Genomic DNA, 21,271 nt, shown 5'->3' on the forward strand with positions numbered 1-21,271 from the left:
TTGTAAAATAAATGTTCAAAATAATTTATTTATGTTTTTGCATAATTTCATTCTTTATTAAATACCTATGGTGGGAAAAATAGTTAAAAAATTCTAAAGTGCATTTTTGATGAGGAAATCGAGCCTAAAAAGTCGTAATGGTGGAACGTAGTAGTGTTATGTGGGCGTGTAATGGAGCCTGGTTTACCCACACCTACTTACGTTTCTATTGGCCAGTATACACGCCCACCAGACCGTAGTTCGATCCGCCATTAGGATTTTCAATGCTAAATTTGTCAAAGAAAACCACAGTTTAGAATTTTTTTAGTATTTTTTCCTCCGTAGGTATTTCGTAAAGAATCTTTTTATGCAATAAAAAATTTCACTTTGAAAATAATTTAATTTTGAACTTGACTGTTTTATTCCGACAAAATTCTTCAATCAAATCGAAGTTAGACACATCATAATTGAAATACAACATATTCTACAATCATTCATAAACCGTAGTTGTTGGTGAATTGTAAAATAAATGTTCAAAATAATTTATTTATGTTTTTGCATAATTTCATTCTTTATTAAATACCTATGGTGGGAAAAATAGTTAAAAAATTCTAAAGTGCATTTTTGATGAGGAAATCGAGCCTAAAAAGTCGTAATGGTGGAACGTAGTAGTGTTATGTGGGCGTGTAATGGAGCCTGGTTTACCCACACCTACTTACGTTTCTATTGGCCAGTATACACGCCCACCAGACCGTAGTTCGATCCGCCATTAGGATTTTCAATGCTAAATTTGTCAAAGAAAACCACAGTTTAGAATTTTTTTAGTATTTTTTCCTCCGTAGGTATTTCGTAAAGAATCTTTTTATGCAATAAAAAATTTCACTTTGAAAATAATTTAATTTTGAACTTGACTGTTTTATTCCGACAAAATTCTTCAATCAAATCGAAGTTAGACACATTATAATTGAAATACAACATATTCTGCAATCATTCACAAACCGTAGTTGTTGGTGAATTGCAAAATAAATGTTCAAAATAATTTATTTATGTTTTTGCATAATTTCATTCTTTATTAAATACCTATGGTGGGAAAAATAGTTAAAAAATTCTAAAGTGCATTTTTGATGAGGAAATCGAGCCTAAAATGTCGTAATGGTGGAACGTAGTAGTGTTATGTGGGCGTATAATGAAGCCTGGTTTACCCACACCTACTTACGTTTCTATTGGCCAGTATACACGCCCACCAGACCGTAGTTCAATCCGCCATTAGGATTTTCAATGCTAAATTTGTCAAAGAAAACCACAGTTTAGAATTTTTTTAGTATTTTTTCCTCCGTAGGTATTTCGTAAAGAATCGTTTTATGCAATAAAAATTTTCACTTTGAAAATAATTTAATTTTGAACTTGACTGTTTTATTCCGACAAAATTCTTCAATCAAATCGAAGTTAGACACATCATAATTGAAATGCAACACACTCTGCAATCATTCACAAACCGTAGTTGTTGGTGAATTGTAAAATAAATGTTCAAAATAATTTATTTATGTTTTTGCATAATTTCATTCTTTATTAAATACCTATGGTGGGAAAAATAGTTAAAAAATTCTAAAGTGCATTTTTGATGAGGAAATCGAGCCTAAAATGTCGTAATGTTGGAACGTAGTAGTGTTATGTGGGCGTGTAATGAAGCCTGGTTTACCCACACCTACTTACGTTTCTATTGGCCAGTATACACGCCCACCAGACCGTAGTTCGATCCGCCATTAGGATTTTCAATGCTAAATTTGTCAAAGAAAACCACAGTTTAGAATTTTTTTAGTATTTTTTCCTCCGTAGGTATTTCGTAAAGAATCATTTTATGCAATAAAAATTTTCACTTTGAAAATAATTTAATTTTGAACTTGACTGTTTTATTCCGACAAAATTCTTCAATCAAATCGAAGTTAGACACATCATAATTGAAATGCAACATATTCTGCAATCATTCACAAACCGTAGTTGTTGGTGAATTGTAAAATAAATGTTCAAAATAATTTATTTATGTTTTTGCATAATTTCATTCTTTATTAAATACCTATGGTGGGAAAAATAGTTAAAAAATTCTAAAGTGCATTTTTGATGAGGAAATCGAGCCTAAAATGTCGTAATGTTGGAACGTAGTAGTGTTATGTGGGCGTGTAATGAAGCCTGGTTTACCCACACCTACTTACGTTTCTATTGGCCAGTATACACGCCCACCAGACCGTAGTTCGATCCGCCATTAGGATTTTCAATGCTAAATTTGTCAAAGAAAACCACAGTTTAGAATTTTTTTAGTATTTTTTCCTCCGTAGGTATTTCGTAAAGAATCATTTTATGCAATAAAAATTTTCACTTTGAAAATAATTTAATTTTGAACTTGACTGTTTTATTCCGACAAAATTCTTCAATCAAATCGAAGTTAGACACATCATAATTGAAATGCAACACACTCTGCAATCATTCACAAACCGTAGTTGTTGGTGAATTGTAAAATAAATGTTCAAAATAATTTATTTATGTTTTTGCATAATTTCATTCTTTATTAAATACCTATGGTGGGAAAAATAGTTAAAAAATTCTAAAGTGCATTTTTGATGAGGAAATCGAGCCTAAAATGTCGTAATGTTGGAACGTAGTAGTGTTATGTGGGCGTGTAATGAAGCCTTGTTTACCCACACCTACTTACGTTTCTATTGGCCAGTATACACGCCCACCAGACCGTAGTTCGATCCGCCATTAGGATTTTCAATGCTAAATTTGTCAAAGAAAACCACAGTTTAGAATTTTTTTAGTATTTTTTCCTCCGTAGGTATTTCGTAAAGAATCATTTTATGCAATAAAAATTTTCACTTTGAAAATAATTTAATTTTGAACTTGACTGTTTTATTCCGACAAAATTCTTTAATCAAATCGAAGTTAGACACATCATAATTGAAATGCAACATATTCTGCAATCATTCACAAACCGTAGTTGTTGGTGAATTGTAAAATAAATGTTCAAAATAATTTATTTATGTTTTTGCATAATTTCATTCTTTATTAAATACCTATGGTGGGAAAAATAGTTAAAAAATTCTAAAGTGCATTTTTGATGAGGAAATCGAGCCTAAAATGTCGTAATGTTGGAACGTAGTAGTGTTATGTGGGCGTGTAATGAAGCCTGGTTTACCCACACCTACTTACGTTTCTATTGGCCAGTATACACGCCCACCAGACCGTAGTTCGATCCGCCATTAGGATTTTCAATGCTAAATTTGTCAAAGAAAACCACAGTTTAGAATTTTTTTAGTATTTTTTCCTCCGTAGGTATTTCGTAAAGAATCATTTTATGCAATAAAAAATTTCACTTTGAAAATAATTTAATTTTGAACTTGACTGTTTTATTCCGACAAAATTCTTCAATCAAATCGAAGTTAGACACATTATAATTGAAATACAACATATTCTGCAATCATTCACAAACCGTAGTTGTTGGTGAATTGCAAAATAAATGTTCAAAATAATTTATTTATGTTTTTGCATAATTTCATTCTTTATTAAATACCTATGGTGGGAAAAATAGTTAAAAAATTCTAAAGTGCATTTTTGATGAGGAAATCGAGCCTAAAATGTCGTAATGGTGGAACGTAGTAGTGTTATGTGGGCGTGTAATGTAGCCTGGTTTACCCACACCCACTTACGTTTCTATTGGCCAGTATACACGCCCACCAGACCGTAGTTCGATCCGCCATTAGGATTTTCAATGCTAAATTTGTCAAAGAAAACCACAGTTTAGAATTTTTTTAGTATTTTTTCCTCCGTAGGTATTTCGTAAAGAATCTTTTTATGCAATAAAAAATTTCACTTTGAAAATAATTTAATTTTGAACTTGACTGTTTTATTCCGACAAAATTCTTCAATCAAATCGAAGTTAGACACATCATCATTGAAATACAACATATTCTGCAATCATTCACAAACCGTAGTTGTTGGTGAATTGTAAAATAAATGTTCAAAATAATTTATTTATGTTTTTGCATAATTTCATTCTTTATTAAATACCTATGGTGGGAAAAATAGTTAAAAAATTCTAAAGTGCATTTTTGATGAGGAAATCGAGCCTAAAATGTCGTAATGGTGGAACGTAGTAGTGTTATGTGGGCGTGTAATGAAGCCTGGTTTACCCACACCTACTTACGTTTCTATTGGCCAGTATACACGCCCACCAGACCGTAGTTCGATCCGCCATTAGGATTTTCAATGCTAAATTTGTCAAAGAAAACCACAGTTTAGAATTTTTTTAGTATTTTTTCCTCCGTAGGTATTTCGTAAAGAATCATTTTATGCAATAAAAATTTTCACTTTGAAAATAATTTAATTTTGAACTTGACTGTTTTATTCCGACAAAATTCTTTAATCAAATCGAAGTTAGACACATCATAATTGAAATGCAACATATTCTGCAATCATTCACAAACCGTAGTTGTTGGTGAATTGTAAAATAAATGTTCAAAATAATTTATTTATGTTTTTGCATAATTTCATTCTTTATTAAATACCTATGGTGGGAAAAATAGTTAAAAAATTCTAAAGTGCATTTTTGATGAGGAAATCGAGCCTAAAATGTCGTAATGTTGGAACGTAGTAGTGTTATGTGGGCGTGTAATGAAGCCTGGTTTACCCACACCTACTTACGTTTCTATTGGCCAGTATACACGCCCACCAGACCGTAGTTCGATCCGCCATTAGGATTTTCAATGCTAAATTTGTCAAAGAAAACCACAGTTTAGAATTTTTTTAGTATTTTTTCCTCCGTAGGTATTTCGTAAAGAATCATTTTATGCAATAAAAAATTTCACTTTGAAAATAATTTAATTTTGAACTTGACTGTTTTATTCCGACAAAATTCTTCAATCAAATCGAAGTTAGACACATTATAATTGAAATACAACATATTCTGCAATCATTCACAAACCGTAGTTGTTGGTGAATTGCAAAATAAATGTTCAAAATAATTTATTTATGTTTTTGCATAATTTCATTCTTTATTAAATACCTATGGTGGGAAAAATAGTTAAAAAATTCTAAAGTGCATTTTTGATGAGGAAATCGAGCCTAAAATGTCGTAATGGTGGAACGTAGTAGTGTTATGTGGGCGTGTAATGTAGCCTGGTTTACCCACACCCACTTACGTTTCTATTGGCCAGTATACACGCCCACCAGACCGTAGTTCGATCCGCCATTAGGATTTTCAATGCTAAATTTGTCAAAGAAAACCACAGTTTAGAATTTTTTTAGTATTTTTTCCTCCGTAGGTATTTCGTAAAGAATCTTTTTATGCAATAAAAAATTTCACTTTGAAAATAATTTAATTTTGAACTTGACTGTTTTATTCCGACAAAATTCTTCAATCAAATCGAAGTTAGACACATCATCATTGAAATACAACATATTCTGCAATCATTCACAAACCGTAGTTGTTGGTGAATTGTAAAATAAATGTTCAAAATAATTTATTTATGTTTTTGCATAATTTCATTCTTTATTAAATACCTATGGTGGGAAAAATAGTTAAAAAATTCTAAAGTGCATTTTTGATGAGGAAATCGAGCCTAAAATGTCGTAATGGTGGAACGTAGTAGTGTTATGTGGGCGTGTAATGAAGCCTGGTTTACCCACACCTACTTACGTTTCTATTGGCCAGTATACACGCCCACCAGACCGTAGTTCGATCCGCCATTAGGATTTTCAATGCTAAATTTGTCAAAGAAAACCACAGTTTAGAATTTTTTTAGTATTTTTTCCTCCGTAGGTATTTCGTAAAGAATCATTTTATGCAATAAAAATTTTCACTTTGAAAATAATTTAATTTTGAACTTGACTGTTTTATTCCGACAAAATTCTTCAATCAAATCGAAGTTAGACACATCATAATTGAAATGCAACACACTCTGCAATCATTCACAAACCGTAGTTGTTGGAGAATTGTAAAATAAATGTTCAAAATAATTTATTTATGTTTTTGCATAATTTTATTCTTTATTAAATACCTATGGTGGGAAAAATAGTTAAAAAATTCTAAAGTGCATTTTTGATGAGGAAATCGAGCCTAAAATGTCGTAATGGTGGAACGTAGTAGTGTTATGTGGGCGTATAATGAAGCCTGGTTTACCCACACCTACTTACGTTTCTATTGGCCAGTATACACGCCCACCAGACCGTAGTTCAATCCGCCATTAGGATTTTCAATGCTAAATTTGTCAAAGAAAACCACAGTTTAGAATTTTTTTAGTATTTTTTCCTCCGTAGGTATTTCGTAAAGAATCGTTTTATGCAATAAAAATTTTCACTTTGAAAATAATTTAATTTTGAACTTGACTGTTTTATTCCGACAAAATTCTTCAATCAAATCGAAGTTAGACACATCATAATTGAAATGCAACACACTCTGCAATCATTCACAAACCGTAGTTGTTGGTGAATTGTAAAATAAATGTTCAAAATAATTTATTTATGTTTTTGCATAATTTCATTCTTTATTAAATACCTATGGTGGGAAAAATAGTTAAAAAATTCTAAAGTGCATTTTTGATGAGGAAATCGAGCCTAAAATGTCGTAATGTTGGAACGTAGTAGTGTTATGTGGGCGTGTAATGAAGCCTGGTTTACCCACACCTACTTACGTTTCTATTGGCCAGTATACACGCCCACCAGACCGTAGTTCGATCCGCCATTAGGATTTTCAATGCTAAATTTGTCAAAGAAAACCACAGTTTAGAATTTTTTTAGTATTTTTTCCTCCGTAGGTATTTCGTAAAGAATCATTTTATGCAATAAAAATTTTCACTTTGAAAATAATTTAATTTTGAACTTGACTGTTTTATTCCGACAAAATTCTTTAATCAAATCGAAGTTAGACACATCATAATTGAAATACAACATATTCTGCAATCATTCACAAACCGTAGTTGTTGGTGAATTGTAAAATAAATGTTCAAAATAATTTATTTATGTTTTTGCATAATTTCATTCTTTATTAAATACCTATGGTGGGAAAAATAGTTAAAAAATTCTAAAGTGCATTTTTGATGAGGAAATCGAGCCTAAAATGTCGTAATGTTGGAACGTAGTAGTGTTATGTGGGCGTGTAATGAAGCCTGGTTTACCCACACCTACTTACGTTTCTATTGGCCAGTATACCCGCCCACCAGACCGTAGTTCGATCCGCCATTAGGATTTTCAATGCTAAATTTGTCAAAGAAAACCACAGTTTAGAATTTTTTTAGTATTTTTTCCTCCGTAGGTATTTCGTAAAGAATCATTTTATGCAATAAAAATTTTCACTTTGAAAATAATTTAATTTTGAACTTGACTGTTTTATTCCGACAAAATTCTTCAATCAAATCGAAGTTAGACACATCATAATTGAAATGCAACACACTCTGCAATCATTCACAAACCGTAGTTGTTGGTGAATTGTAAAATAAATGTTCAAAATAATTTATTTATGTTTTTGCATAATTTCATTCTTTATTAAATACCTATGGTGGGAAAAATAGTTAAAAAATTCTAAAGTGCATTTTTGATGAGGAAATCGAGCCTAAAATGTCGTAATGTTGGAACGTAGTAGTGTTATGTGGGCGTGTAATGAAGCCTGGTTTACCCACACCTACTTACGTTTCTATTGGCCAGTATACACGCCCACCAGACCGTAGTTCGATCCGCCATTAGGATTTTCAATGCTAAATTTGTCAAAGAAAACCACAGTTTAGAATTTTTTTAGTATTTTTTCCTCCGTAGGTATTTCGTAAAGAATCATTTTATGCAATAAAAATTTTCACTTTGAAAATAATTTAATTTTGAACTTGACTGTTTTATTCCGACAAAATTCTTTAATCAAATCGAAGTTAGACACATCATAATTGAAATGCAACATATTCTGCAATCATTCACAAACCGTAGTTGTTGGTGAATTGTAAAATAAATGTTCAAAATAATTTATTTATGTTTTTGCATAATTTCATTCTTTATTAAATACCTATGGTGGGAAAAATAGTTAAAAAATTCTAAAGTGCGTTTTTGATGAGGAAATCGAGCCTAAAATGTCGTAATGTTGGAACGTAGTAGTGTTATGTGGGCGTGTAATGAAGCCTGGTTTACCCACACCTACTTACGTTTCTATTGGCCAGTATACACGCCCACCAGACCGTAGTTCGATCCGCCATTAGGATTTTCAATGCTAAATTTGTCAAAGAAAACCACAGTTTAGAATTTTTTTAGTATTTTTTCCTCCGTAGGTATTTCGTAAAGAATCATTTTATGCAATAAAAATTTTCACTTTGAAAATAATTTAATTTTGAACTTGACTGTTTTATTCCGACAAAATTCTTTAATCAAATCGAAGTTAGACACATCATAATTGAAATGCAACACACTCTGCAATCATTCACAAACCGTAGTTGTTGGTGAATTGTAAAATAAATGTTCAAAATATGTGGCAGGATGGGTTTTGTATAATCCTTCTATCTCATAAACGTAATGTTTATATAAGCTGAATCTTTGTACTTCAGCTAAGGTTTTGGGACTTTACTGGAACTTAGCTATCAAAGTCCCTTTAACAATAAAGATCTCTTACCAGAACTCTTCATTTTGTTACTATTTTTGAAAAGTTGTCACCAATGATAATATTGCTCTAAGGTGCCGTTCCAGTGTGACGTATTGCTTTTGCAATGTCGATGTGGCGGAAGAAGGAAATTCGTTTCAAAAATTCGTAATTCGAACTTATGAGCTAGAAATTTGCAGTAAAAGAAGGTCATTTAGGGGTTCACATCAGTGCATTTCATTTTCTCAGCAACCCTTTCTCTGACAAAGGATAACCAAACATGCATTTCTGGTGGAAACACTGGTCTAACATTTGACCCCGAGCGGAACTTCCAAAATAATAACAAAATAACGAAAATTAAAACTCATGCAAACCGTCATGGAAACTATAACGGCTCTTCTGCCAGAGTTAATTTGGCCATTACTAGTTTACTACCTGATCATGTGACTGCACTAGGGTTGAAGCGAGGGGACATTCTTCTACGACCAGAGTAAGGTTGGCCCGTAAAAGGGAAACCAAGATTGTACCCAGTTTTACTGCGGTTTTACTTATTCAAATCTTAACCATTTTTGGATTACGTCACATTGCAAACATTCCAGCCCTTTAAACACCAAGAATTCCTTTCTAAGTTCAAGCAGTGTAGCCTGTCTACAGACTGTGAGAGAGAGCGCGCGATGTAGAAGTGGCGAGTTAGAGAGAGATAGAGTTACCGGACCCAACTTGCACTCCACCAGCGCCCGCCTAGTAAATACTTCTTCACTCGACAGTAGCGCTGTCTGCTTGTGAAACCAATAAAAAACACATGTCTTTTATTGCTATCATACTCTAGAAGCTCGCTGCTCCTGTACACCTGTACATTGGGACACAGCTCTTCCAATATCTTGTTCCCTTTCAATCATCTCTTTTCTTTTGGGAAATCTGCAATTAATTTCACTGGATTTCTACCGCCTCTACTAGATCGGTGTAGGGATGAAAGTGGACCTAGACTCACAAAAAATACAAGTTTAGAGGCGGTGAAAATCATACAGGAAGACAGACAGTAGTGGTGTATGAAGCGTCAGATGTTCCTGCAGAATGATTCTGAATCCTTGGAGAGCATTTAAGTATTACAAGTTTGTAGTCAAAGCCAGCCAATAAGAACTAACTTACACAAAAAGATTGAATGCATATGGAGTTAGTGTTTTGCTTGCCAAACAAGCTCCCAGTTTTTCGAACCTCAGTCTACCGGAAGTGCGTCTGTTTTTTTCGTTTATCTCTAATTTCCTAGGCCCTCACTTGAAATTAGCCAGAATGTACGTTACTTAGCACCTTGGAGTCAAACTGTTTCTGACAGGATTCTGTATTAGTGGGCTTTTAGGGAAGATGGACGACGTCACGCTTCCTTCGACGCTCTCTTCTAGTGGTCAATGCGATACAGAAATAAATTACCTTCTATAACCTAATCTAAGTTTCAAAATTAAGAAAGGAATAATCTGTCACTTCATAATACCTTAGTGAATTCCCACTTCCGTTTCGTTAAGTTTGATCTTGGTGATGGAAGCGACAATGTTAGCGCTTCCGGTATGAGCAATAAAGTCTGCTAGAGAAACTTTCAACGAATCACGAACACATGTTAGCCCATATAATGGTCTAGGGCCTTAGCTACATGTGTTTCCTTAGTTGCTAGCTGCGTTCTTTGCTTTTCACCCAAAAAGGTTCTGAAGGTGGTCACTGCCCCTCCCCCAGGATGGTTTACAACTTTTTTCCCCCCTCTTTCCGTTTTTAGTGAAAGAAAATATTATTTTATGAATAGTTCACACCCAGCTGTAGAAGGTTATGCGGTCCGGTTGTGGATACTTGTCTTTCCAAATGTTCCAGAACTGTCCAGCGCTCCAGATGGGTGGTAAATGTCCAAGTAAGGCATTGTTCTTTCTGTCCAGATGTTCTTTGGAGAACTCCCAACTAGACTTCACTAATTGCAGTTTTCTCTCCCATTTAGCCCTCGATTGAAGAAGTTTAGCGAGCGAACAGATTTTCGATTTCGAATTTTACTCAAAATACTTGTTTTGAGGTTCGAAACGCTTCCTGTCTTAGTTTTGGAACTTTTTCTCAATGAACACAGATTACATTGGGGTTCTAATCAAGTTTTGCCACGCTGCCTTTCACAGTTTCATATTTCTTATGTGCACCTAATCGATTTTAATCGATTACCTTTTCAGTTCAAGGTCGAAGTTTCAAGTAAGTTCTTTACTGAAGTTAATATTGAGCCGAGATTAAAAGATGAGAGCTTTTTTTTAAAGCTGAATCTCATTGACATCTGAACTTTACAAACGAGATTCGGAGAGAGGCACACTTTTGGCCCAAGATCTCTGAAGTTGAGTTTCTCCCAAATGAAGTTAAGATCTGAACTTGCAAACTGATCAACTGAGATCAACAGCGTGGCGCAAGTTTCGAACCTCTTCAAAGGGTTCTCAATCTGCTTAGAATTGCGGAGCTTATCAAATATTCAAGTGCTATGTGTTTAAGTACCGCAAAGTATTTAGTATGGAAATCAATCAGCTTGCATGATGCACTTAAATGAAATATATTAGTTTCACTTAACTGTATTATTATAATAGGATGAAAAAAATAATTGCCATTTCAGTCGTGATACATTTATTCTGCCGAGCTTTCGACCTAGGGACTAGGTCATCTTCAGGGCTGTGGAACATATTTACAGATTGTTAACAATGATTCTATTAAAATGAATATGTATAATAAAACGAAATTTACAAAAATTATTTACCTAGTTTACAAAGTAATATTTTTACATTATAGGGTTGGTGTGTCTTCTGTCTTGTCTGTTCATGGACTGAGTGTGATCGGTCCATGTGTGATATGTGTTAGGTTGTGTGGAAGTCAGAGTTGCCAATTGTCTAGTATTTTGTAGTAAGTTTGGCGTATATGTTGTTTGTATTGTTGGTGTCAGTTTTGAAATTTAAACTGTTTTCTGTCTTAGATATGTATATCGTTTCTAGCATATTATTATATTTATCATTTAGAACAAAATTATACTTTAAAAAGTAAAATATAACTATATTGTATATTTAAGTTAGGTCGATTCCTGTAAGTTCATTATTTTGGGTTTACGCTACTTTACTCTGAAAGGCCGTTTCATAACAAGTTACAGTTTGGCGGGAATATGACATTTAACGGCAAATCAAATTTGAGGGAAAACGCAAAAAAAAGTTTTGGTTTTACATAAAATAATTCGAATATTTAAAGAATTTTCTTCAATTGGGGAGGAAATGTTTATTTTACGATCAATCTCTTTTATTTGTATCATTGGTCCAGAAAAATCTGTTGAAGGATGATTTTAAGGGGGCGGAAGCTGGAATAGTAAAATTGAATCCATTCATGGTTATGCTTCCAAGTGGGAGAAGTAGACAGGTTTGGCTAACATAGTTTGCGGCAGGCCAGCCAGCTACATCATTTACTTATGGAGGACATTTGGACGTTCAGCAGTAGACAGAGTTTAGAAAAGGCTTTTTTTTAGAGAGAGAATAAGTATGGCACTGGAAGGCAGTGGTGTGAATGCGCACAGTAGATCTGTAATCAGTTGTGAAGTTGTAAACGAAGGTACTTTGTAATTACTTTTTGGTTAAATGGAAAATTAGAAAATAAATTAATAATAAAAAAAAGAAAAAGCCCGCACTCAGAGACAGACAGACATTGTGAGTAGAATGCGGGGAGTAGCTGGTGCGGGTACATGAGTGCCCGCGGGTAATTGTCTGTTTATGGCGGCACAGTTAATTCCGTTGTCTGTGGGTGTCAGTAGCCAGCCAAATGAAACGAATCTTCCACATCTCTCTGGCCGGGCTTTACTCTGTGGAAATCTCTACGGCCAATTTCCATTTTTTTTATATTTCCAAAACTTTTTATTCACTATTTGTGATTCATTTGCTGTAATCAGTGAGTCGGGCCTACAGTGTGGTGCGACTTGATCAGATCTTTGTGGTAGTGCGGATTGATGAAGCAGCGTTTAGAGCTTTCGCGATCGAGGTCACCTGTGAACGAAATAGGTGACATCTCTGATTGGTCTTTGTATTTTTGTGAGTACCAACACACCTGGAAAACAGAAAATTGAAAGTTGACTACAAGGGAATAAGTTAGAGTCCGCCTGCGTGACGCATTGTCCTTAAAATAATTGGTTCGAAACACTCTCTCTAGAGTTCCTTTGTTTTAGTTTCCGCAGCCTTAAGAATAGTCAAGATGAAGTGAGTTTGAAACAAACCAACCTTCAGAGTCAAATCAAATCAAACGAAAAATTAAAGCAGCTGTTGTTTTCTTCTATTTTTTTGAACATTTCTAATGAATTATAAAAGCAGTAGGATAAACCTCATTCAAGCCACTGGCGCCTTGATCACATACTAGTCGATACAGGAGGCAAGTTATTATACACATACACACTCATGACGTGTAGTTTTCTTTTCTTTTCTTTTTTATTAATATGTTGTTTTAATCTACTTCAATGTCATTTAGATTGTTATCAAAGTCTTTATGTTTTGTATGAATAGTTTTATATTACAGTTTGTTTGTATTTATTTGTACCTCTTTGCATATGTTCATGTTGGAACATCATTTAGTTTTCTATCTCTTTTCTTCCAACGTATTTATATCGAAGTAAAAGAACTTCTAACCATGATTGTCTCGACATTCGACTGGTTGACGAAGAAGCGAACAGTGAGATTCCAATTTCTGATTTTATTCTATAATTAATAATAAATTGAGCAACTCAACGTGAAGTACGTTGTTTGACATCTTGACACCATGTCAGACATTAATCACTTTTGGTGAGGAAAGTAAATAAATTAAAAAATTGAGGAATCCATATTATTTCTCTGTTTAATAATCATTTAGTAACGGATGCACTTTCTTTTGATTCTAATATTGAAATCAGAATATTTTAAAGGAGGAGTTTTGCAGGAAGTAAATGCTTTGGTGATGCCCTGCTTCACTTCCTCTTTTTCAGGTGTTTGTGTTGAAACAAAATGGCTCCTGAACGAAAAATCGTAGAACTCGATCTCAATGTTCCTTTAAGGTACTGCCGCCTTCGATAGTAAGGACTTTGCTTAAATGTAAGATCCACGTGAATCCGAAAACTTTCTAATCGTTAGATTAGAGCAAAAGTGGCTTATTGTGCCGCTCCCTGGTGCAGAACCGGAAACTTCCCCTTCTTTTTTTTGAAGTCCAGTGATTCTTAGGGAATACTTCTCCAGCCCAAAAGTCCTTGAGAGATATTCCGCCGGTTATTTGCCACCGATCGGAGCCAGTGGTATCACCACTCGCAGGACGCTCTTTGGATCGAGGAGGGCTGGGTAGCTGCTATCCCTCACTAGGATCCTTACTCTAAAAAGATTGGTCCTGGCCACCTCCCGTGACATCACTTCTCCAGTTATGGAAAATAATAAAAAAACATTTTGGAAATACAGTGAATGACTTCTTACCGTCCTGATAACTGTAATAAATACTTTAGCTCATTCTAAAGGTTCAGCAAGTTTAGGAGACATTAGGCTGTCGAAGATGTATGGGGTATTATAAAGCCCCTCGGGGTGTCAAGGGGCCGGAGCAGTTTGCCCGCCAAAAAAATAAGAGGAAGAGACAGAAAAAAAAGCGGATAAGCACGAGTTTTAGTACGATAATCAGAGAACTGTAGGTTGGTAAAAGTGCTACCCTTGGGCAATGTTGCCAACAATTTCTCTTTTCATATCTGCTGGAGCCCCGGCTATGTCGTAATGGGCTCCACTTCTTACTTCTGATCCTGTAGAGACTTGTAACTTGCCGCTAGTTATTGTAAAAGTTTAATGGTAGAAATTTTTTATTTGTTTCTTTAAAAAAAAAACACAATAGAGAATGTCGTTATGAGCAGATTAATAGCAGAGAAAGAAAGATGAATATCAATAAGCACAATCGATATCCACAACATTAGAGTCACGATGTTACCATAATGGACAAGGATTCTGCAAACTGATCTCACATATTTGTTTTATCCAGCGATCCAACCATCGCTGTTGGTTGGTAATACACCCTTTCTCCTTCAAATCCTAGAGGATGGGGCGTGCTCCTGGGCGTAAAACAGATTGCTGATCTAATTTTGTTGCTCTGATTTTATTATTCGTAACTGAAAACATTTCTTTGGAAGAGTTTTGGAACTCTTCCGGGAATTGCGGGAACAGTGCCGTTCAGGGGAAGTGCCATTGCGCAATTTCAAAATCTCATTATCTCTTAAAATGCAGATTTTGAAAAAAAAGTTTGTGTTACAACTTCGAGAATTGAATAAGACAAAGTCGTGTGATGATCTCAGCAGGTTTAATGAGAAAAGTACAAGTGTTCATTTCGTTTATAAATACTTGTACGATAAAGGTGAGGCCAGGGCTGCAGTAGAGCGGTTTGTTTGTTGTGTAATGACGGTAATTGAGGGAGTTGGAAGCCAACAGCTGTAATGGCCCGGACAGAGGAGGAGTCCCCGCTGGCAGAGTATGCAAGAGGAAGCGGATTTATTTTTACAAAGTGGATACTTGATGCTGGTTATGTTTAGGAAGTAGAAACGTCCGCTATTGCAGCCGCTAAGTGTACACGTATATTTATACATTTGTATATCTAGTAGGCCCTGGAGAGTATCTATTTCTGTCTCTTTTTATACATTGCAATGTACACCACTCTACTTGTCTGGAGGGGTTCTGAACTAGCGCACAGCCGAAAGTATGAAGAAGCGCGATATTTGGAGTGCTAATATTCGTTGCTCATCAAAAGAAAGTGGCGAAAGTGTACATCGTTTTCGAAAGTGAAATATCCAGGCAAGTGTATTTCCTCGAAAAATCATTTCGAGATTTTAGTTGAGAACCCGATTGCTCAGGACACTGCTTAATCTTCCGATTCCCTGTTACTTCCTCTTAGGTATTCGATTTTTGAAATATTTTCCGGGAAGAAGTTAAGTTAGTTGAGAGAATCCTGGAAGTTGTGGATCCTGTGTTAAGGAGACGCAGTCTGATCTACTGGTAAACCAATCCCTGCGCTGTCGTCTACACCTTAGCTACTTCAAAGATAGACAGTCAGTCTGGAATAAAAACGGACTGTGATCACTGTGGAAGGTATTCAACTAGAACTGGAATAAAGCTACGATTCCAGTCAGACTTCACGCCTCATGGTCCTTCTCAAAGCACCAATCCGGTTTACAGAGTTCTGTCATGGCTAAATATGCCTTCAAGGTGGCCTCACCATCTCTTACAGTTTCTTGAAAAGGTAATTGTAATAAATATATGTATATACATATTTTTTCTTTTTTTTTGAAAAATTACTCGGCTTTTAGTTCGTACTTCTTAGTGTTAAGTTTGAGGCAAGTCTTCAAAGGACTTCATAAACTAAGTATAAATATTACTAAGTCATGGTATTTAATAAGTAGCGCCTCCAAGAGAGATTATTCACTGTTCCAGACGGCCTGCATGACCTTTCATTACAGCCACTGCATACATAATTGTTGAAATTATTTCCTGAATGCCATAAATATGAACAGCTGTTAGTCTAGTCAAATCTCTAGTTTTCCTACTTTTCATTTTTTTAAACAAAATTACGCATTAAATATCACGTTGAATGATTAGTGACACCAACTGTTTGTGCAAACCTCTCACGGTAAATATTTTCTAATTTTTATAGGGGGGGCGTTCCTCAGTTGTTCTCTTACGAGGTAAAGAGGAAGTAATGCGATCGCAGTCGGAGAAACATCGGTCTAACGGAAGTACAATTCGCGGGAAAGGTTTACTGTGTTTTTTTGCTACCGGTTTTCCTTAAATTGTGCGCACTTACAGGTAATTTATGCCGTCTTGTCCAGAATCCCGGAAGAACATCAATACACCGGTAGTGCTTATTTTGGTTTTACACAATTTTCTTGGCGATGGCGATTGAACATTGACAATGTGTTGCGTCATTCAGGTCTAACAGTTTGATTTGAAACTATCGTTCTAGGGCAGTTGTGACCTCAACGTTCCTTCAACAGAAATATTTATAATACAGAGAACATCGATGTTCAGCTATATTTTTAAAACTAATTGTCAGTTTGAACATCATTTTATTACATAAATTGTGGTGATAAGAGAAAGTAGTGTGACTTCCGGTATGAATAGAGCTGCAGTGCATTTCCTTGTTTATTTCACTTGCATTCCTTCCATTCAAGTGTCGGCATTGTTTGCGTTCCTCACAAGATGGTTGACGTTCTTGCCCACTGCATGCTGAACCTCTGTGTCTGCATGTCCTGGCCATATATTTGCTGTTGTGTACTCGTACAGTTCGATGTATCCGGTGGAGATATCCAGAGATTCTATTACATGAGATTCATCCCCCACCTAGTGGATTTTTCTGTGGTGTTTTTATTTTTTAGAAAGTTTTTTTTTTTTTTTTTTTTTTTTTTTTTTTTTTTTTTTTTTTTGTGGCCTTCTGTACTAAGGCAGATAGCCATTATTATTTTTAGAAAGTTTCCCTAACAACTGCAGAATCACGACGCCTACCACCTACCAATACAAAACAACCACGCTAACCTACTAGTCATATCTGTGTATTTTAAAAGCCAGTAACTGGATTTTAGTTTTTGAGTTAGTTGATGGACTTACTTTTCTAGTGTGACGTATTACCAAGAAATTTATGATGTCCGCTTTCATAAATCATAAATAAAGTCGTAGTTCGGACAATGTATCATCACGGCTGTCTGTCAGAGATGATGCCCCTGACCCTCATTTTGTATTCTAGAGGGAAGGCCCTAGTTTCCTTGGCAGCGTCTCTCTTCTTCTTAGACGCCACAACAGAATTATTTATATAAATTCAGAATATAAAGACAAATATCTAAGTGTCCACATGTCGCATGTGATTTTTATTTGATTTCCTGTGCGGTTTTTACGTCTGTTTACCCTCACACACGCACAGACACACACTCACACACTCATGTTAGCGTATCCAATTCAACTTTGCGGTTTTTAAACAGACGTACATCATGTATCATATATTCTTGATGGTTTGCAACTTTAAATGTCAACCTATGGTAAACATTTATTGCGCCATATGTAATAAATACCATTTAATTATGAATAAAAGTGAATTCGGATGCGGAGAGGTGGAGGGAAATAGTGATTACAATGCATTCTGAAAGTGACCTGGATTTGAGCGGAGAATTGTTAGCTTACAAATGGTTTCTTTGGCACAGTGTCCTAGATGCCGACTGTTACAAATTTTGTTCATGACTTTCCTGGAAACAGGCAGTGCCTAGATTAGGCATACACCACATACAGCGCTACTATCAATGCCGGAAGAAAAGTTTCTATTTTAGAATTACGTCAATATCTTAGTGAACTTCTAGAAAGCGAAAAGTGACTAGCTAAGATACAAAGAAATCGCTTTGTCGTTTTTTGGTTGAATTAGAAACTACATTCATATGCAGTCAGTCCGTTGCGACTTATGTTGACGTACAGGGAAGTTCAGCTTGTGCCATTCCATCTCCGGATCACAAATAAGAACGTCGAATACCTCAGAATCGCCAAAACTAAGAAGGTTCGTACAAACTAAAGCCAACTTAGTTTTCTTGAGACAAGTTTTCATGTAATTTCATTTAATAAGGCATTTTTATTTAAAAATCAGCTTCTTTGGTTTTCTATTTTTAAATATTTCTTCCGTTTCTTGTAGCTCAGGTCATGGATTTAGAAGTAGGTAATAAAATTTTGAAGATCAGAACGCGAATATTGCGACTCTGGATTCGTGTGTGACACTCTAGGATCCTGTATTTCCTCGAACTGAAGATTTAGAATATAGAGTTTCAATATGACTTCAACTTTTATGCAGCTCAGAGCTCCTAAGCGAGATAGTGCGACTCGAAATTAGAGGTGAGATCGTTTAATTTCTGAAATGTGAGTCCTGATATGCTCCACTATTGTATCATCGAGGGTGAAATTTCTCTTAAGTTTTAGAGCTAGATATGGACGCTAATTCATCAACATCGTTAAGAGTTCAAAACAATAAAAAGTGTCCCTAAAATTTAGTGTCTCATCTGGAGTAACATTTCAGCATCCTAAGTCCGCTCGACTGTTGTATCCTCAAGGTTTTTATTTCTTCAGTTCTAGAGGCGATCTTTTTTATAGCTCTAAATATCACGAAGCGAAGTATTGAGTCTGTGTCACTGCTCTAGATTTGAACATCCAGACGTCATGACCAAGTGGAGGGAGTGTTCCCAGTGTCGTCTTTGCTGAATCTCATCCCAGTATTTATTCAGTTCTCCTGAGAACAGCGTTTTTTCTTTTTCTTATTTTATTTATTTATTCCTTTATTTTTGGCTCTAAATAAAGGGATTAAAGTTAGCAAGCATGTGAGCCTAATAAATTGCATGTGGTTTGCAGGAAGTGATATGTATGGCCGGGAGGAAGGGATTTAGGGACGGTCTCCTGTTTGTATTTGCGGTGAGTCAGCCCTTCCAAATAATAGTTCGCTAAATCCTAATCCCCACACAACTTCCAAACTAACTAAACTCAACGGAAATGTTGCCCTACGCTGCAGTTTTATCCCTGATTAGAGGGGGTTGCTTGTCATTACAAATAACTTGGCACACTATCAGCGATATCGATATGTGCTGCATTTTATACCATATCTAGTTAACTTTATCGATTTTAACTGTTTACACATTGTATAGGTTACAAAAATTATCTACACCTTTTAGAAAAAATCTAAAGCGAAATATAAGTTTACCTAGATTGTAAATATTTGTTAGACAATGTTCAGTTTTCAAGTTCAAATGTTAGGAGTTCAAATTAGTCCAATTTTTAAACATCAAACTCATCATAAATAAAAGTGAATAAAACAACTCATCTTGAACTGAACACTTGATATTTTATATGCAAGTTGTCATTTTATATAATATCTCCTTAACAAAAACTTACAGTTTAAAATGTTAAGTATAAGGGTTGATTAAACGCCAAAAGGTACACAAATCAATAAGTACCCAACATTTCATTAATACTTCATTCATATTATTTAAGTAATTTTACCTCATTAATTTTCATTATTATTTTTTAAGAATTTATTAGATGTCACAGACCCTTATGCTGGCCATTTTAATCTACAAAATATTTGTTCAAGTAGCACACCATTTAACTTAGATTGACTGTAATATCTATTTATCTATAATAATCAAACTATTAATCACAGGTGAAAAAGAAAACGTTATAATATATATACAGGGTGTTCATTTTAAGACGGCTCAAATGCATTTCATGCTTAAACGGTTAATCTGAGCAAAAAATGGTAGAGGAAAAATTTGTTGCCCGTCAGCTCTAGTTTCAGAATATGTAATTGATTTTAGATTCCTGCCCGCATACGCGGCTGACGCGCGACTAAAAGTGAGGGTTCGCAGTTGACCCCCATTTTCATCTATTTATTTATTTTTATTTTTAAATAAAAATCGTCGGTTTAAGTTCATTCTTCGATTAAAGTAATTGTTATTCTCAATGTAGCTGTTCTTCTCACAATGTTGTATATATGTAATATAAAATAAATAAGATATGCATATTTTTAGAACAGCTAATTATTCCTGTATTTTACTATAAATAAAATTAGGGGGACTAAATTAAATTACAATTGAGAAATGAATAAATATTGTTCGATAATCTACTTGTTATTAACTGTGTGTTATTTGAGCTCACGAATATTTCGGTAAGACGAATTCAAGACTGAAATATTGTTTTAAATCCTCCGTGATTCAAATATAAACAGTAGCCGACTCTAACTTTGACTTTTTCTAATTTAACATGCATGTATATGTGACAACTTCAGAATAAAGGGCACATTAAAGAGAAATCAGAAGAATAATTTAGAATAGAGTTAAAATAAAGTACCTATTTATACGAAGATGTAATATACATTTATCACAATTATAACAAAAAAATATTATGAATGAACTGGCCAGCATAAGGGTCTGTGACATCTAATAAATTCTTAAAAAATAATAATGAAAATTAATGAGGTAAAATTACTTAAATAATATGAATGAAGTATTAATGAAATGTTGGGAACTCGCTGATTTGTGTACCTTTTGGCGTTTAATCTACCCTTATACTCAACATTTTAAACTGTAAGTTTTTGTTAAGGAGATTTTTGTACCTTTTGGATAGATTTTCCTTTTTGTCTATTTTGCAAAGTTACATATCTGCTTTACAGATTTTTTTAAAATTTGGAATAAGCAATTCTATCATTATAACCTGATAAGGTGTTAAATCGGAACCGTAACTACCACTGGAGAGATCTTTTTAAAGAATGATTATAGTTGCGGTCCCCAAACCATCCTCAATAACAATTTTTTTTGAGAAAGCGTTTTGAATAAAATAGGAAGGTATTTGTACGTAAATAGTAAAATTAAACTGCGATTTCAGTACTTCCTTTTAAGAGGAGCAAGAAAAATAAACTGCGATTACAGTACTTCTCCCTAAAAGGCAAAGATTTTGTATCGAACGACAATTCATTGATGTAAATTGGTTCACTCATTGATAATTTTAACAATTGTAGTACTTCCTCTTAGTAGGTGTAAGATCATGATGGCACTTCACAGCCACGTAGAGGAGCTTTAATCACTTCTTCGAGCTAAATTTTATCAAAATCGGACTAAGCGTTATAGAGATATTGGTAATAATAGTTTTAGAAAGGGCC

The 21,271-nt window shown here is 34.5% G+C and overlaps 1 protein-coding gene across 1 annotated transcript in view; it reads left to right on the plus strand.

The window, feature by feature from the left end:
- The window catches only part of LOC141446294 (netrin-3-like), a 200,108-nt gene that overhangs the window by 72,113 nt on the left and 106,724 nt on the right, over positions 1-21,271 (plus strand). The window lies entirely within an intron of this gene.

This window comes from Rhodnius prolixus, unplaced genomic scaffold (genome assembly GCF_049639745.1).
Source record: "Rhodnius prolixus isolate KJV_2025 unplaced genomic scaffold, Rpr scaffold_1, whole genome shotgun sequence".
Classification (NCBI taxonomy): Eukaryota; Metazoa; Arthropoda; class Insecta; order Hemiptera; family Reduviidae; genus Rhodnius; species Rhodnius prolixus.